The 19,421-nt window shown below is 42.6% G+C and overlaps 1 pseudogene; it reads right to left on the bottom strand.

Annotated features, from left to right (window-relative positions):
* The window catches only part of LOC100393777 (ribosomal oxygenase 1-like), a 41,592-nt pseudogene extending 23,494 nt beyond the window's left edge, over positions 1-18,098 (bottom strand).
* Between the last annotated feature and the right edge of the window lie 1,323 nt (positions 18,099-19,421).

Below are 19,421 nucleotides of genomic sequence, written 5' to 3'. Positions count from 1 at the left end.
AAGAAACAGTCAGAGACAAAGACAGATAAGTTACAAAGACTTGGATCATTGTATCTCTTTCTTTTTCTTCTTCTTTTTTTTTTTTTTTTTTTTTGAGATAACATTTCACTCTTGTTGTCCAGTCTGGAGTGCAATGGTGCAATCTTGGCTCACGGCAACCTCTGCCTCCCAGGTTCAAGTGATTCTCCTGCCTCAGCACCTCCGGCCCCCTCCCCACCCCAAGTAGCTGGGATTACAGGCATGTACCACCACACCCAGCTAATTTTGTATTTTTAGTAGAGACAGGGTTTCTCCATGTTGGTCAGCCTGGTGTCGAACTCTAACCTCAGGTGATCTGCCCGCCTCGGCCTCCCAAAGTGCTGGAATTACAGGCATGAGCCACCGTGTCTGGTCTGGATCTTTGTATTTCTACAGCATCTTTGGTTTAAGGATCATTTACACTTTAGTAGGTTTTTTTTTTCTCTTTCTTATGTAATAATTATGGGTGAGCCCTGAGAAATGACTCAAAGCCAAAATAATGGAGTTTTCTTGATTATAGTTCCTCATTTTCCCTGGCCACAGGCCAACCCTCAAAATCCTCCACCTTTATAAGGAAGACAGCTTCAACCCAGCCCTGAAGTGATGACTCCAGCCTCTTAGTGATCTTTCTTTCATGTTGCAAACTGGACTCTCTTCTTCCAACTTTCTAATTGCAAAATTGCTCTTTATTTTTATTGGTTCATATTACTTTCAACCCAGGTGTGAAAACGTCTTCTTGGACACCCTTATCCCATCTGTAGGGCCTTGTTGGTCCCTCTTTCTCTCATTATTAGTGGAGGATTGACTCAGTAGATTGCAAAATGACAAGCATATTTTGAAAAGGACAAAGGTCACATAGCCAAGTCTCTGCTCATTCTCCCAGGCACAATCCCCTCTCTCTGGATTCTGGATGGGGCCAGGCTCTGACTTTTCTGCATATAGGAGGTGCTGCCATAATTAGCCCATTTTACTGGTTTGGACATACCCTTCTTGGTATACAGCAGACAGGAAATTAGACTGTGTCATGGCTTTGGTGGTCATATTTTATGAACCCCAAATCTAGAATTGTGCTCTGGCAATTATAGGATGCTAATGAAAAAAGTTGAACAAAATATATAAGGCCATCCTGGAAAAGTTACGAGAGTTCACAGTATTTCCTTCCAGTAGCTTGGAAATAATATTAAATATCACACATTTATTAATAATGTTAATAATAACTAATGATTGTTGAGCATTTACTACATGTCAGGTCCTGAATTATGTATGTTATTTCATTTACTCCTCATAAAAGGGTTCCTTCTAGGAGCTAGGGGAGAAAACCAGCCATTATATACTCAATACTAATATTAATGGTAATAATAGTTATTATCTATAACAGTTTTATATGGCATAACATATACGGGCCCTGAATCAAACATATTCTCTAATTTGATTTTTGTATATTTAAAAATATACACACATATATTTCTTTTTTTGTTGTTAAGACAAAGTCTTGCTTCTTCGCCCAGGATGGAGTGCAATGGTGCGATCTGGGCTCACTGCAACCTCTGCCTCCTGGGTTCAAGCAGCTCTCCTGCCTCAGCCTTCTCAGTAGCTGGAATTACAGGCATGTGCCATCATACCCAGCTAATTTTTGTATTTTCTTTTTAGTAGAGACAGGGTTTTACCCTGTTGATTAGACTGGTCTTGAACTCCTGACCTCAAGTGATCCACCTGCCTCAGCCTCCCAAAGTGCTGGGATTACAGACATGAGCCACCGCACCCAGCCATATTTCTTTTTTTTTTTTTTTTAAGAGATGGAGGAGGCTCACCCTGTTGCCCAAGCTGGCCTCAAACCCCTGGCCTCAAGTGAGTCTCCTACCTCAGCCTCCTAAGTAGCTGCCAACTGTGCAGGCTTTAATTTAAATTTTAAACAAACCCTAGGTATTGTTATTATTATTATCTTAGAGTAGGCTGTTTCTAATGATCTTCTTGATGGTCTTTACATCCTTGTGTAATCCTAATGACTTACTTAGTGTGGGCTGGACCTAATGACTTACCTCTAACTCAGGATGTGTCAACAGTGATGGGATGTCACATCTGTGATTGGATTACAAAAGACTGGGCCTTCTATCTTGCTAGCACTCTCTTTGGTGGGTCCACTCTCTTGCTCTAGCTTGCTTGCACTGTTGAAGTAAGCTGCTACAGTGTGAGATGTTCTATGAAGAGGTCCATGAGGCAGGGCACTGAGGGAGGCTTCTGGCCAGCAGCTCCTGGGAAACTAAGGCCTTAGGAAGTGAGTCCTGCCAACAATAACCAGGTGAATGAGGCAGGAAGCAGATCTGTCCCAGTTGAGCTTGAGAGGACTGTGGTCTTATAAGAGACCTCAAGTCAGAGGGTTGACTCACAGAAACTGTGAGATGATAAATGTTGTTTAGAGCTACTAAGTTTTGGGATAATTTGTTATGCAAGAAAAGATCTCTAATCCATATCTCATTTTATAGATGAAGAAAACGAAGCTTTACGGGGATACATCAATGTTTCACACAGTTGGCCAATGGCAGAGCCAGAGCTTTTGGAACATATTAGCTTCTAGGGTCTGACTTTAAGTCTTCTTTCTCATGAGGTTCCAGGTGATTGGAACACTGTAGTTATAGAAGAATTCTAGTGGCAGGTAGACATTTGGAAAGATGTCAGGTAACTCACAGGATTGAAGAAAAATCTGGAAAACTAAGCAAGGAAAATGAGCAGGAATTGAAGATGCCTGATTAGGAGCAGCTCAGGATTGCAGCTCCCAGTGAAAGCACAGAGGGTGAGTGGATGCCACATTTCCAGGTGGATTTTTATTGCCCACAGACCAGGAGATTCCCAGGTGGAGGAGCCTCACAGGTCACCAGCATGGCTGTTCTGGCTGCCGTGGTGGGTCTTCACACAAAAAAATACATGGATCCAGGCACCATTGTAGCTGGCAATTGGAGCTTCTGGGAGACAGGGTCACCCATTCAACTGATAAAAAGGGGACTGAAACAGGGAGCCAGGCCAGGAGATTCCTGGGCAAGAAAGCACCACGAATCTCTGCGCAGCTGCTGGCACAGTGGGTCATGGGAAATCACATAGATCCCAGTGCCTTTTCAACAGGTGACTGGAATGCCTGGGACTTAGAGTCACCCATTTAGCTGATAAAAAGGGGACTGAAACAGGGAGCCAGGCCAGGACATTCCCGGGCAAAAAAGCACCACGAGTCTCCAGCAGCTGTTTCAACTGGTGCAGCAGATCTACACACAAAAAATCACACAAATCCGGGCACTGTTTCAACTGGTGACTGGGACATCTGGGAGACATAGTTGCCCATTCAACTGAAAAAAAGAAAAAGGGGTCTGAGGCAGGGAGCCAGCTGATCAGGCTCAGCCAGTCCCACCCCCACAAAAAACAGCAATATGAAACGCTCTGGATTGACCGTTTCATAACAAGCACAGCTGAACCCAGGAGGGTCCAGCTCTGTGGGGATGGGCATCCGCCATTACCGAGGCAGTCCACCACTACTGAGGTAGTCCACCATTGCTGAGGCAGCCCGCCATTGCTGAGGCAGCTGGCAATTACAGAGAGAGTCCACTGTTACAGAGGCAGACTGCCATTGCCGAGGCAGTTCTAACTATACCCATATAAAAAAAACTGCAAGGAAGTTTACACAGCAGCTGGGCAGAGCCCACAGCAGCTCAGCAAAGCCTTTGCAGGCAGACTGTGACTAGGCTGCCTCCTCGCTGGGCAGGGCAGCCCTGAAAAAAGGCAGCAGGATGACAGAAACTCATAAATAAAGCCCTAAGTCCCTGGGACAGAGCACCTGGGGGAAAAAAAGATGTTTATGAGTTCTGCTGCAGCAGACTTAAATGTACCTGCCCAGCAGCTCTGAATGAAATAACAGAGCTCACAGCTCAGCACCTGAGCTCCTATAAAGGACAGACCATCTCCTCAAGCAGCTTCCTGACCCCCATATATCCAAAGAGTCACCTCATAAAGGAGAGCTCAGACTGACATCTGGCAGGTATCCTTCTGGGGCAAAGATAGCAGAAGAAGAAATTGGCAGCAACACTTACTGTTCTGCAGCTGCTGCAGGTGATCCACTGTCCACTCAGCAGTCCTACAGCAGAGGGGCCTGACTGTTAGAAGGAAAAGTAAAAAACAGAAAGAAATAACTTCATCATCAACAAACTAGACATCTGCTCAGAGACCCCATCTGAAAGTCAACAACTACAAAGATGACAGGTAGATAAATCCACAAAGATGGGAAGAAACCAGTGCAAAAAGGATGAAAACACCCAAAACCAGAATGCTTCTCCTCTTCCAAGGGATCACAACTCCTCACCAGCAAGGTAACGAGGCTGGATGGAGAATGAGTGTGAAGAATTGATAGAAACAGGCTTCAGAAGGTGGGTAATAAGAAACTTCTCTGAGCTAAAAGAACATGTTCTAGCAGGGTGCAGTGGCTCACACCTATAATCTCAGCACTTTGGGAGGCTGAGGCGGGTGGATCATGAGGTCAAGAGATCGAGACCATCCTGGTCAACAAGGTGAAACCCGGCTCTACTAAAAATACAAAAATTAGCTGAGCATGGTGGTGCGTGCCTATAATCCCAGCTACTCAGGAGGCTGAGGCAAGAGAATTGCTTGAACCCAGGAGGCAGAGGTTGCAGTGAGCTGAGATAGTGCCATTGCACTTTAGTCTGGGTAACAAGAGCAAAACTCCATCTCAAGGAAAAAAAAGAGCATGTTCTAACCCAATACAAAGAAACTAAGAACCTTGAAAAAAGGTTTGATGAAATGCTAATGAGAATAACAGCTTAGAAAGGAATATAAGTGAATTGATGAAGCAGAAAAACACAACAGGAGAACTTCATGAAGCATGCACAAGTTTCAACAGCCGAATTGACCAAGCAGAAGAAAGGATACAGAGGTCAAAGATCAATTCAATGAAATAAAATGAGAAGGCAAGATTAGAGAAAAAAGGGTAAAAGGAAATGAACAAAGTATCCAAGAAATATGGGACTATGTGAAAAGACCTAATCTACATTTGATAGGTGTACCTGAATGTGACAGAGAATGAATCCAAGCTGGAAAATACTCTTCAGGAGATTATCCAGGAAAACTTCCCCAACCTAGGAAGGCAGGCCAATATTCAAGTCCAGGAAATACAGAGAACACCACAAAGATATTCCTCAAGAAGAGCAATCCCAAGGCACATAGTCATCAGATTCACCAGGGTGGAAATGAAGGAGAAAATGCTAAGAGCGGTCAGAGAGAAAGGTCCGGTTACCCACAAAGAGAAGCCCATAAGACTCACAGTGGATCTCTCAGCAGAAACCCTACATGCCAGAAGAGAGTGGAAGCCAATATTCAACATCCTTAAAGAAAAGAACTTTCAACCCAGAATTTCATATCCAGCCAAACTAAGCTTCATAAGTGAAGGAGAAAATGGGCAGGAACCAAGGGGCTAGGTAGCAGGCAACACAGGAGAAGCCAGTTACTTGTCCAGGGAGAAGCCTTCACTGGGTGCACTGACATCAGATATTCAGTGCCTCACTGAGACACCAACACAATCTCTAGTTGTCCTTCTGCCATCACAGTACACCTGACCAATTCAAAGGCCATCTGGTTGGCAAAGAATGGGGAAAGGAAAAGGGCTCCTTTTAGAGTTCTTGTGGAAGCAGGGTCAAACATCTCCAAAACCTAAACCACAGAAATATCCGAAAAGAAGAACATGTTCACAGGCTGTGCAGATCATACATTTACTACAGAATTAAATGAAGGCAAATGTTTTAAGCATCTCTAACAGTACCTGTCACATAATAAATGCTCAATAAGGCTGGAATGGTGGCTCACACTTGTAACCCCAACTCTTTAGGAGGCAGAGGCGGGCAGATCACAGGGTCAGGAGTTCAAGACCAGCCTAGACAACATGGTGAAAGCCCATCTCTACTAAAAATACAAAAAATTTCAGCTGGGTATGGTGGTGCATACCTGTAACCCCAGCTACTTGGGAGACTGAGGCAGGAGAATTGCTTGAACCTGGGAGACGGAGGTTGCAGTGAATAGAAACCATGCCACTGCATTCCAGCCTGGGTGACAAAGCAAGATGCCGTCTCAAATAAATAAATAAACAAACAAACAAATGCTCAATATGTGTTATATTTCTAAGTCTTCTTGGCTTACTGGCTAATATCTAGTCCTTCTTCTCTACCTGTTCTTCCCTCTGAAATTGCTGTTTTTCACTTACTGAGCTGGAACATCGGGTTTCTAAACTGGTTAGAATTGTATATAAACCAAAAAATATAGGTTTTGAGTGAGACGTGAAAAGGTTTGTATAAAGTTAATAAACAGATCATCAACTAATTATTAAAATACATGTTTACACCGCTATTTGACATTAAATTTAGATTCTTGCTTTTAGAGAGTTAAAGTGTGCTATTAGGTCTGGACATACAAGGTGTCAGTCTAGTCAATTTTTGTTTTTTGCTTTCCTCCTAAAGACTTTTTTAATCTTAAGAACAATGACTGCAGAGTCAGGGCTGGGAGGCCTTCCATGTATTCCACCTCCTTTCTGAATCTCAGGCTGGAGTTAGAACGTCCCCCAGAGAACCAGAGAACGGCTATGAGAATGATGCAAGGTAATACATGTGCAAAAGCCCCAGGCCAGGAGCCTGGTTCTTGGTAGGTGAATCTTCTTCAGGTGTTTCTCTTTCTCTTTACTCTTCATAGTTGGCTGAACTCATGGTCTATGGTCTTTTTTTTTCTCTCTCTCTCTCTCTTTCTCTCTCTCTGCAGGGATAACTGCTGGGTTTTTAAAAATTCCCATCCCCACACTGTACCCCAGACCCATTACATCAAAATCATCTTGGGATAAAATCTAGCCATTGATAATTTTTTTGTTTTTTTATTTTGTTTGGGTGTTTGGTTGGTTGGTTTTTTGTTTTTTTGTTTTTTGGTTTTTTTTTTGAGACAGAGTTTCGCTCTTGTTACCCAGGCTGGAGTGTAATGGTATGATCTCAGCTTACCACAACCTCTGCCTCCTGGGTTCAAGTAATTCTCCTGCCTCAGTCTCCCAAGTAGCTGGGATTATAGGCATGTACCACCACACCTAGATAATTTTGTATTTTTAATAGAGATGGGGTTTCTCCATGTTGGTCAGACTGGTCTCAAACACCCGACCTCAAGTGATTCGCCCACCTCGACCTCTCAAAGTGCTGGGATTACAGGCGTGAGCCACCACACCCAGCCAGGCCTTGGTATTTTCAACACCACCCGGGTCATGGCCATGGGCAGCCAGTTAGGGGAGCATGACTTTCCTCCTTCCTATCTCTTCTCACCTTCCCTGAACACCTGTATATAAAGGCCTGAAACCACCATCTCTGGCCCTTTCCTCACAAAGCTTATGAGTTGCATATCTTTGACCACTTGCAGGCAACAGACATGCTTGCCATTCCCTGAAATTCAGTGGTGTCACATCCAAGTTTGCTTTCTCCACAGTTCTACTTGAGCTATTGTGGATTCATCTCCAAATCTCCCCATCTCTGTTCCTGGTTTCATTACTCTTTTGGCTACCGGGGCTCTGAATCATGGATGTGCATTGTCTCCCTGTCACTTAAGGAGTCGCCAAGTTCTCCCTTTGTCATGTCTTTCCTAATCACACTTCGTTCTTCAATACCATATGCCACCTCTAGTAAATCACACCTAGAGGTCACCTGTTCAAATCCACGTATAACCGTGCCTCCAGGTGAATCTTTCTAAAATTTCACTTTCTTCGTAACAAGTACTGTTAAACCATCATGGGGCCTCATTTCCCATTACTTACAGCCCAAATGTCTACTACAGACAACCAATGTCTTTATAACTACCAAAAATGCCATCTTACTCAACCTGTAATCAGTATCTATTGATCGATAATTCATAATGATTAGTAGATGCTGAAAAGTATTATCTAATTCTCCAGACATTCTTTGTAAAAAAAAAACAAAAACAAAAACAAATCATTCTACATAGACTTCACAAAATCACTAACGTATTCTGAGCATTCACTGTATGCCAAGCATATACACCTTTTTCAGCCACTACTGTGCCATTATGGTCTCTATTTCAATGAAAGCCTTTCAGGGGTTAGGAGGCTAGTTATAACAATTAATTTAAGCAAAGAGTAGAACTCAATTCTCTTTGACTCCGGACCCCAAATCAGAGCCCCTAAGCTCCAAGGCTGAGTGAGTATTTGACTGGGAAGGACATTGAAAATGCTGCCCTAATGCTCTCATCTCTCTGGTGAGGAGGTAGATTAACTCAAGTAGATCATGCAGGATGGACGTGTCAGACCCAAGATAGGAACTGGAGTCTTCTGCCTCCAATCATCTTTTGCTTATTTAGCTTGGAGACCCTTGAACAAACTAGGCCAATTTCCTCTCCTGACCTCAGGCTATTTTTGCCACTTAAAGTGTCCTTGCTCTCCCTCACTTTTTCCCCAAATTCTGCCCCTTCCTCCAGAGCCATTCTAGAATTTTATTCCCCAAGTGCACTAAGCTCCACCAGTTCCTCCTGGTTTTGACCTTGAGTGCTCCTGCCTAGATTCACCATTTCATCATTGAATCACAAGCCCTCTAGTATCATTTCCCACTTGCTCCCCAGGAAGACTTTGCCTTCCTAATGACTTTTTACAGGGCTTCTGCAGAAACCATCTGATCATTCTCGAGATTCTCCCCAACATCCCAGAGGCCTGACAAAAGACAGGTAGGTGTTCAATAAATGTGTTAAATTGGATAGAATTTCTGCAGTAGTAACAAACAGCCCCTGATCATCAGTAATATATGCTTTAAGTCCCTGCATTTATTCTTTCATTTATATTTACACCTGGGCATTTCTCAGCATATCCAATGAAGATGTAAGACTATGGTTATGACTTTAACTTCTCAGCTGTGTTGGGTGACCAGAGGCTAGGATAGCTGACAAGTCTGCTATCTTCACTGCTCTTCTTAAAATTGCTTTGAAATATTAATGCTATTTTATTTTCAAATATAAGTAGAATTCATATTTTGTATCGATTCCAAGATGGGTGGCTTAAAATGCACTTTTCTGAATTGGGTTGTTTCAGGTCAAAGCTTAAAAGAAAAATGTGTGTATGGATAAGTAGTTAGAGATGAAATCTGTAAACGACCCTCCATTTGCTGATGCCCTTTTGTCCTTCTTGGTTTTGTATTTTGCAACAAAATAACTTGAAGAATGTATTGACATCTAAGTATATAAATGCAACTTATCAAATTGATTGAAGAAAAAATGTGTTTTAAAGTAACAATTAGAGTAAGAGTTAACAGGTAATATAGAATACATATGGGAACAGACACAAACCTGGCAGCAAAAATCTTCTGATCCAGAATCTACATTTTTCTTTTTTAGAAGCTCCACATGCTTCATCTTTCTATTTAGACAAGAGCTAGTGTTTCTTCCCAGTGTGTGTCTCTAGCTCTTCACAAAGAAGTATTAACTACCTGCCTCAAGCTTGTACTAGGAAATTTACATAAGATATTTTCATTTGACCGTGATCACCTGAAACCGTCTCTAATCTCATTTGGCACATTACTCATCAGATCTGTGGAAATTCTCAGTGAACTCTGACCTCGAAGTGTAACCATTGCATAAACTGTATGTGAGATGCAGCTGTGGTGTTCACAAGTATACCCTTGACCTTGGTGACTGGCTGACTCTTCGCCTGGGTCTGCTAGTCACCCAGAATCCAAAAGAGAATGTACAATCAAGCCAGGCTTCCAAACCCATGACACTGGGGCTGATTAGCAGAGAAAGGGGTAAAAAGGAATAAATAATGAGGTGAATAAAGATAGCCAGAAACTGCAAACAGCAGGGAGTCTATTTCCATAGAACTTGAAAATAAAGTAACAATAGAAAGGGTAGTCAATTATTAAATAATTATTTTCCTCTTCAATGATGTCCATGTTATTTAACTTCTTGACTTCTTCAGTCATTTGGAACATCGTTTCAGCATAACTATTAAAAGGACAGTCATGAAACTTTTAATAAACCCATGATGGGACCCTGGTAAATAATACCTTACAGATGGAAAGAAAAGTTAAAAAGGCATTTGGCAGCAATATACACCATAACAAGGCCGGTGTTTGAAGTCATGTTGATAAGCTTCAAACTAAGGCCTGCTTTTGAACCTTGTCATCTGCCACAGCTACCAGGTATCAGAGAGGAAGTAAGGAGAGGAGAAATTACAGGAAAAATAATTATGAAGTTCTTTCAAAATAAACCGTGCTGCCAGGCATGGTGACTCACGCTTGTAATTTGAGCATTTTGGGAGGCTAAGGCAGGCAGATCACAAGGTCAAGAGATCAAGACCAGCCTGGCCAATATGGCAAAACCCCGTCTTTACTAAAAAATACAAAAATTAGCTGGGCATGGTGGCATGCACCTGTAATTCCAGCTGCTTGAGAGGCTGAGGTAGAATCGCTTGAACCCGGGAAGGAGAGGTTGCAGTGAACTGAGATTGTGCCGCTGCACTCCAGCCTGACAGCAGAGTGAGACTCCATCTCAAAATAAATAAATAAATAATAAAAGCAGTATTATCTGAAGGGGCACTGGATAGTGTCCATAGTGATCTATCCAGATTCAATAATGTAGACTGAATCCAGTCTGCATTTTCAAATGTATGTATATTTTGAGGCTGAAAATAATGTGATTCAAAGCACAAAGTCAGCTCTCCTGGTTCAAACTCCTGGTCTGCCTTTCCTTTGCATGTGTCCTTAGAAACATAGATTTCACCTTGCTATGGCTTGGTTTCCTCATTTTGTAGACCTATCTAACCTCTTAGGGTTTACATGAAGATTAAAATTAAATAATTTATGCTAATTGCTTAGCATTGGACCTGACTTAAAATTAGTGCTCAATATATTTTTGGCAATCTCCTCCTCCTTCTTTTCTTGTAGATATCTTCTCTTCAAAGCAGGCACATCATCTCCTGACTCCCTTCCAATATGTATCTAGATAAATGCAGCCACTATTTTGCAATTTTCCATCATTTAAAAAATATTTTATCTTAGACTTCTAGAACCATTGCTGATTGGTCTCAAAAGACCAACCTTCTCCCAACAGATGAGAAAACCAACCAGGGCTCAAAAAAAGCAAAGGGCTTAACCTAAGCAGTAATGCAACCAGTTAATGTTTTCTAAGATAATAAAACAAAAACGTTATATGTTTCTCACCTAAACATTATACCACACCTGCCTTTGCTAGCCACTATACACTACTACTCTGCTGCTCGGAAGAGCTCTTGAAGTTGATTTGCACAGCTATCTAAAGTTTTTTGCTAAGCAAACATAACTACTTTACTTGAATTGTGTTCGAGCTTTTGATGGTAAGAGGCAAGCTCCAGAACAGTTTAAACCCAACTACACATCAGAATAATCTTTTGTGAAACTTTCTCAAAAAATACCCATTCCTCTTTTTATCCCATTCTGAGTCAGGATGTCTATGACTGCGGTGCCTGTGACCGAATCTTTAGAACATTGTTTCGGGTGATTCCAGATCCTAGACATCTTTGGGAAATACTGACACCATGAAATATCATCTTTTAGCATAGTGTCAAGCAAGTGAAAAGTGGTAGCTTTTACAAAATCTGAAGTTTTTCTTTGTCAATATTAACTCCCCTATCAATAAATAATATAAACATGGATTTCCTTTCTTCCTGGCATACAAATATGTGCACATATAATATGTCTAAATAGCATGTTTTCACTTGCAGTATTTTAGTGTGATATATACACTTCCACAGCAATAGTGGCATTGAAACCTGTAATCACCTATCACGATCCTAGTCCTATTGCCATGTCAGTCATCTCTCTATATTGGGATTACTTGCTACCCAATTTTTACGAAGCCACCACAGTTTATCAGTAAATCTTAGATTGCTTTGAAAAAACTCCCACTTCTAAAATGTATTATAAGTTAATGTGGATCTATACACATTATTCATATAGTTTATTAAACTCAACTTGAATTTTAGAATTTCACATCACTTGTGATGCATTAAGAAGATAATTCAGGATATCATGAAGCTGGGGTCTCTGAACTGGAAATTATTGATGTTTAAGGTAACAAACATGGCAATTTCCAAAAATACCCTTCTATAAAGATGCTGAGAAGATAGAAGAATATGTGAACACACTTCTTATGTTCTGCAGCCCTTTAAACCATCACCTCCTTTTTTCTCTTTACTCTTTACTACAATCTCATTTCTGCTGAGTCTCCATATAACTTAAGGAAACCCTCTCCTGTGCCAGCACAGTAAGAGGATTCAGAGATTCTTGGCAGCCAAAATAGAAAGCCAGTCCTACAGTGAGTAAATTGAACTGTATGTGTGAGTTACTCACCCTGCTGGTTGAAATTGGCTCCTGGGGACACTAAGACCCTTACAGAATTCATTTCTTGCACTTCACAGTGGAATCCCAGAGTGAACCAAAAGCATCTTACTCAGGTCCAATCAGCCTCTCCTTAATCTTGGATAGATTTACTGATGAAAGAAGAGCCCAAACAAAGCCAGACAATGAAGACTGGCTTCAGTACCTATGTCAATGCACAGACATTGGCACACAGCCATTAGGATCAAGATCAATCAGAGAAACATGACATCACTAAACGAAAAATTTAAGGTGCCAGTGACTAACCCTAGAGATACAGAGATGAGGCCTCACATGTTGGCTCATGCCTGTAATCTCAGCACTTTGGAAGGCCGAGGCTGGAGGACCACTTGAGCCCAGAAATTCAAGACCAGTCTAGGCAACATAGTGAGACTCCATTCTCCACAAAAAAAAAAAAAAACTTGAGATGAGGCTGCTTGAGGCCAGGAGTTTGAGGCTGCAGTGAAGTATCATTGTGCCACTGACTCCAGCCTGGGGAACAGGATGAGACCTTGCATCTAAATAAATAAATAAGAGGGAATAAAATAACATATTAATAATGAATAACATCAAATCACTATTTCTTATAAAAAGTGGAAGCCTTTTATATATACTGTCTTTTTTATCCTTACACAGCCATGTGAATTAATTACTGATATATACCCATTTTTCAGATGAGAAACCTGAGATACAAAGAAATGAGTGCCTTTCCCAAGGTCAAACAACTGGCAAGTGATGGGCCAGATGTAGACGAGCTGGACAGGGTTTAAGTCTAACTACCATGCTGCTCAAGTGAGAAATCAACTCAGGACCAATTATTGGTGGGAATGTAAATTGGTGGAGCCTGTATGCAAAACAGTATGGAGACTCCTTAAAAACCTAAAAATAGCTGTATCATCTGATCCAGTAATCCCACTGCTGAATATATATGCAAAGGAAAGGGAATCAGTATGTTGAAGAGATCTGCACCCTCATGCTTATTTTGGCCCTACTCATAATACCTGAGATAGAGAATTAACATAAGTGTCTATCAAAAGATGGATAAAAAATGTGGACTATATATGTACAATGGAATGTGATTTAGCCATTAAAAGAGAATGAAATCCTGTCATTCACATCAACATGGGTGAGCCTGGAATATATTATGTTAGTGAAATAACCTAGGCTCAGAAAGATAAATGCCACATGTTCACACATGTGAAAACTAAAAAAGCTTATCTCCTAGAAATAGAGAATAGAAAGCCAGCCACAGTGGCTCACACCTATAATCCCAGCACTTTGGTCAGCTGAGGCAGGAAGATAGCTTGAAGCTATGAGTTCAAGACCAGTCTAGGTAATGTAGCAGGACGCTGTTTCTAAAAATAAAAATAAAATTAGTCTGGCATGGTGGCATGTACCTGTTGTCCCTGTGACTTGTGACACTGAGGCAGGAGGATCAGTTGATCCCAGGAGTTTGAGGCCACAGTGAATTATGATCATGCCATAGCACTCCAGCCTAGGCAACAGAGCAAGACCCTGTCACGTTTTTTTTTTTTTTTTTTGAAACAGAGTTTCACTCTTTTTGCCCAGGCTGGAGTGCAAGGGTGTGATCTTAGTTCACTGCAACCTCTGCCTCCCGGGTTCAAGCAATTGTCTTGCCTCAGCCACCCATGTATTTGGGATTATAGGCATGCACCACGAGACCCAGCTAATTTTTTTTTTTAGTAGAGACAGGGTTTCACCAAGTTGGCCAGGCTTGTCTTGAACTCCTGACCTCAGGTGATCCAACCCCATCAACCTCCCATGTGCTGGGATTACAGGCATGAGCCACCACTCCTGGCCCGACTCTGTCTCTTAAAAAAAAATTAATCATGACCAGCCTGGCCAACATAATGAAATCCCATATCTACTAAAAATACAAAAACAGGTCTGGGCATGGTGGCAGGCACGTATAGTCTCAGCTACTCAGGAGGCTGAGGCAGCAGAATGACTTGAACCCAGGAGGAGGAAGTCACAGTGAGTCAGGATTGTACCACTGCACTCCACCCTGGGAGACAAACAAGAGACTCTGTCTCAAAGAAAAACAAACAGACAAACAAACAAACAAAAAAACACATTCAAAATACCAACAAAACAAAAGGTTGATTTTTTGAAAAGATAAAACTGAAAAATCTTTAGCTAAACTGAAAAGAGAAAAAGACTCAAATAAATAAAAACAGAGGCAATAAGGAGGCATTACAACTGATACCACAGAAGTACAAAGAATTGTTAAAAGCCAGACATGGTGGGTCATAACTCTAAACCCAGCACTCTGGGAGGCCAAGGTGGGTGGATCACCTGAGATCAGGAGTTCAAGACCAGCCTGGCCAACATGGAGAAACTCCATCTCTACTAAAAGTACAAAAATTATCTAGGCATGGTGGCACAGGCCTGTAATCCTAGCTACTCAGGAGGCTGAGGCAGGAAAATTGCTGGAACTCAGGAGGCAAAGGTTGCACTGAGCTGAGGTCACACCATTACACTCCAGCCTGGGCACCAAGAGCAAAACTCCATCTCGAACAAAACAAAGAAAAACAAACTGCCAAATCAGGACAGTTGGCATCTCTATCACCTCACACATTTATTATTTATTCATGGTAAGAACATTCAAAACTCTCTTCTAGCTATTTTGAAATATACAGTATTAACTACAGTCTCCAATAGAACACCTGCCCTTTTTCCTCCTAACTGTAACAGTGGTGGTACATGCCTACAGTCACAGCTACTTGGGAGGCTGAGGCAAGAGAATCACTTGAACCCAGAAGGCAGAGGTTTCAGTGAGCCAGGATAGCATCACTGCACTCCAGTCTGCATGACAGAGACTTCGTCTCCAAAATAAAAATTATTTAAAAAAAAAAAAAAAGGCCAGACTCAGTGACTCACACCTGCAATCCCAGCACTTTGGGATGCCATGGTGGGCAGATCACCTGAGGTCAGGAGTTTGAGACCAGCCTGGCCAACACAGTGAAACCCCATCTCTACTAAAAAAAAAGTAAAACTAAAAAATTAGCCAAGCATGCTGGTGCGCACCTGTAATTCCAGCTACTTGGAAGGCTGAGGCAGGAGAATCACTTGAACACAGGAGGTAGAGGTTGCGGTGATCTGAGATGGTGCCACTGCACTCCAGTCCGAGTGACAGAGTAAGATTCCTTCTCAAAAAGGAAAAAAAAAAAGCACTGGTAGAAACTATTAAGATATTATGAACAACCAAATGCCAAACAACTAGAAAACCTAGAAGAAATGAACAAATTCCTGGACACAGAATCGATTAAGATTGAGCCATGATGAAACAAAACCTGAACAGACTCATCATGAGTAGAGGACTGTGGCAATAATTTAAAAGTCTACCAGCAAAACAAAAACAAAAAAAACTCAGGGCCTGATGGCTTTACTCCTGAATTCTACCACACATTTAAAGAACTAATATCAATTGTATTCAAACTTGTCCAAATAATTGAAGAGGGGAGAATATTTTCAATCTTGTAAGGCCAGCATTATTCTGATACCAAAACCAGACAAGTACATGATGAAGAAAGAAAACTACAGGCCAGTATCCCTGATGAACATAGACACAAAAATCCTCAACAAAATACTAGCAAACAAAATTCAACAACAATATCATTCATGATGATCAAGTGGGATTCATTATAGCAATTCAAGGATAGTTCAACATAAGCAAATCAACAAAAATTATATATTACACTAACAGAATCAAGAACAAAAATCATATGATTTCAATAGATGCTTAAAAAATTAGTAAGATTTAACATCCCTTCATGATAAAGACTCTCAACAAACTGTGTACAGAAAGAACATGCATCAGAACAAAAAAGGCCATCAATGACAAACTCACTGTTATCATTTGAGAAAACTGAAAGCCTTTCTTCTAAGACCAGGAACAAGACAAGGATGACCACCTTCACCAGTTTCATGCCACACATTACTAGCAGTCCTAGCCAGAGCAATTAGGCAAGAGAAAGAAACTAAAGGTATCTAAATTGGAAAGAAAAAAATCAAATTATCCCTTTTTGCAAACAATATGAACCTATATTTAGAAAAATCTAATGATTCCACAAAAAATTCTTAAAGCTGATAAACAAATTCCCGTAAAGTTACAAAATACAGAGTCAGTCACATTTCTGGCCAGGCATGGTGGCTCAGGCCTGTAATCCTAGCACTTTAGGAAGCCAAGAAGGGCAGATCATTTGAGTTCAGAAGTTCAAGACCAGCCTGGAAAACACAGTGATACCATGTGTCTACTGAAAATACAAAAATTAGCCAGGTGTGTAGGTGAGTGCCTCTAATCCCAGCTACTCAGGAGGCTGAGGCACAAGAACGGCTTGAACCCAGGAAGCAGAGACTGCAGGGAACTGAGATCATGCCACTGTACTCCAGCCTGGGCAATAGAGTGAGATTTAGTCTCAAAAAAAAATTAGTCATGTTTCTATACAGCAACAATGAACAATCTGAACAAGAAAAAAGGCAATCCTATTTACAATAGCTACCAAAAAAATGCCTATATGTAACTTTAACTAGAGAAGTAAAAAATCTCTATAGTTATCATTATAAAACACTGATTTTTAAAAATGGAAGAAAAGGCTGGGCACAGTGGCTCATACCTGTAATCCCAGCACTTTGGGAGGCCAAAGTGGGTGGATCACCTGAAGTCAGGAGTTCGAGACCAGCCTGACCAACATGGAGAAACCCCATCTCTACTAAAAAGGGAAAGGACAGTGGGGAAAAGACAGTCGGGAGAAGGTGGTAAGGAGAGGTAATTCTGTGAAGAGAAGGGAGAAGAACATGGGGAGAAGAATATAAGAAGTCAGGGAGAAGAACTTGAGGAGAGACCAAGGAGGTGATGAGATGAGTGTTATAACAAGATAGTGGGAGAGGGCATGGGGTGGTGAGAAGAACATGGGGAGGGGGGTGAGGAAAAAACAGTGGAAACAAGATGGTGGGGAGGGGTTGGGGTCAGAGGGAATGAGAAGTTTGTGGGGAGGGAAGATACGGAAGATACCATGGGGAGAGAGAGAAAGGGTTGTGAGATGTCCATAGCTAAGAAATGGAAGGAAGAGGAGAGGAAGCAGGGGAAAGAAGAAGGTGTGCACTAAAAGGTAGCGGGAGGGAATGTAAGGAAAAAACAGTGGGGAGAAAAATATGGTGGGGAGAGGGAATGAGAAGGCCATGGGGAGAAGAGATGGGAGCAGGGAGAAGACAGGACTGAAAGAAGGTGGGAGCAGTGGGAAGAACAGAGCAGGAGCTGGGGGAAGAGGGAAGAAGGGAGCAGGGGTCAGAAGAAGAGGGAAAAAGGGAGTGGGAAGTGGGGAAAAAGATTGGGGAGTGGGAGCTGGGAGAAGGAAATGGTAAATTAACAGTGTCTAAAAGATGTTAGCAAGAATTATTGGGGGTGGTAAGAAGACAATGGTAGGAAAAGAAAACAGAACAGAAGATGAGAGAGAGCCTTTTGGTCTTACCTTGCCTTTTGGTCTGGCCTGACCTTGCCTTTTGGCCTGGCCTTTTGGTCTGGCCTGGCTTTTGGCCTGGCCAGGCCTTTTGGCCTTGACATTTGGCCTGGCCAGTCCTTTTGGCCTTGACATTTGGCCTGGCCTGGCCTTACCTTTTGGTCTGGCCTTGCATTTTGGTCTGGTCTTAACTTTGGGTCTGTCCTGACTTGACCTGGCCTTTTGGTCTGGCCTTGCCTTTTGGCCTGGTTTCTTGGCCTGGACTGGCCTGACCTTATCTTTTGGTCTGGCCTGGCCTTTTGACCTAGCCTTTGGCCTGGTCTGGCCTGGTCTTGCTTTTGCCCTGGACTTTTGGCATGGGCTTGTCTCTTGACCTGGCCTGGCCTGGCCTGGGCTTTTGGCCTAGCCCTTTGGTCTGGCCTGGACTTTTAGCCTTGCCTTACCTTTTGGTCTGTCCTGGTCTGACCTTACCTTTTAGCCTGGCCTTTTGGCCTGGTCTTGTCTGTTGGCCTGGTCTTTTGACCGTCCTGGTCTGACCTTCTCTTTTGGTCTGGCCTGGCCTTTTGGACTGGCCTTATCTTTTGGTCTGCTCTGGCCTAGTCTTGACTTTTGTCCCGGCCTTACCTTTTGGTCTGGCTTGGTCTCTTGTCCTGGCATGGTCTGGCATTACCTTTTGGTCTAGCCTTGACTTTTGACCTAGCCTTGACTTTTGACCTTGCCATGTCTTTTAGCCTGGCTTGGTCTGGCCTTGTGTTTTGGCCTGGCCTTTCAGCCTTGCCTTACCTTTTGGCCTTGCCATGCTTTTGGTCTGGCCTGGTCTGGCCTGGCCTTGCCTTTTAGCCTGGCCTTTTGGTCTGGTCTGCCTTTTTGCCTGATCTGGCCTGACCTTACATTTTGGTCTGGCCTGGTCTTTTGGTCTTGCCTGGCCTTACCTTTTGGCCTAGCCTTACCTTTTTGTCTGTCCTGCCTTGACCTGGCCTATTGGCCTGGCCTTTCCTTTGGCCTGATCTTCAGCCTGGCCTGGCTTAGCCTTACCTTTTGGCCTTGCCTTTTGGCCAGGCCTGGCCTTTTGGTATGGCCTTCCCGGGTCTTTCCTTTTGGTCTGGCCTGGTCTTTTCACATGGCCTGGTCTATCCTTCCCTTTTGGTCTGGCCTGGCCTGACCTTACCTTTTGGCTTGACCAGGCATTTTGGTCTGGCCTGGTGTGGCATGGCTTTTTGGCTTGGCCTTTTGGCCTGGCCTTACCTTTTGGCCTTGCCTTACCTTTTGATCTGTCCTCGTCTGGCTTTACCTTTTGGTCTGGCCTTGCCTTATGGTCTGGCCTTTTGGCCTAATCAGGTCTAGCCTTGCCTTTTGGCCTCGGCTTTTGGCCTAGCCTGGCCATTTGGTCTGGCCTGGTCTTGCCTTTTAGCGTGGTCTTGCATTTTAGCCTGGCCTTATCTTTTTGGTCTGTCCTGGCTTGACTTGGTCTTTTGATCTGGCCTGACCTTTTGGCCTG

This window comes from Callithrix jacchus, chromosome 6 (assembly GCF_049354715.1).
Source record: "Callithrix jacchus isolate 240 chromosome 6, calJac240_pri, whole genome shotgun sequence".
Lineage (NCBI taxonomy): Eukaryota > Metazoa > Chordata > Mammalia > Primates > Cebidae > Callithrix > Callithrix jacchus.
The sequence above is the reverse complement of the archived record's forward strand: the minus strand, read 5'-3'. Positions and strand labels throughout refer to the sequence as shown.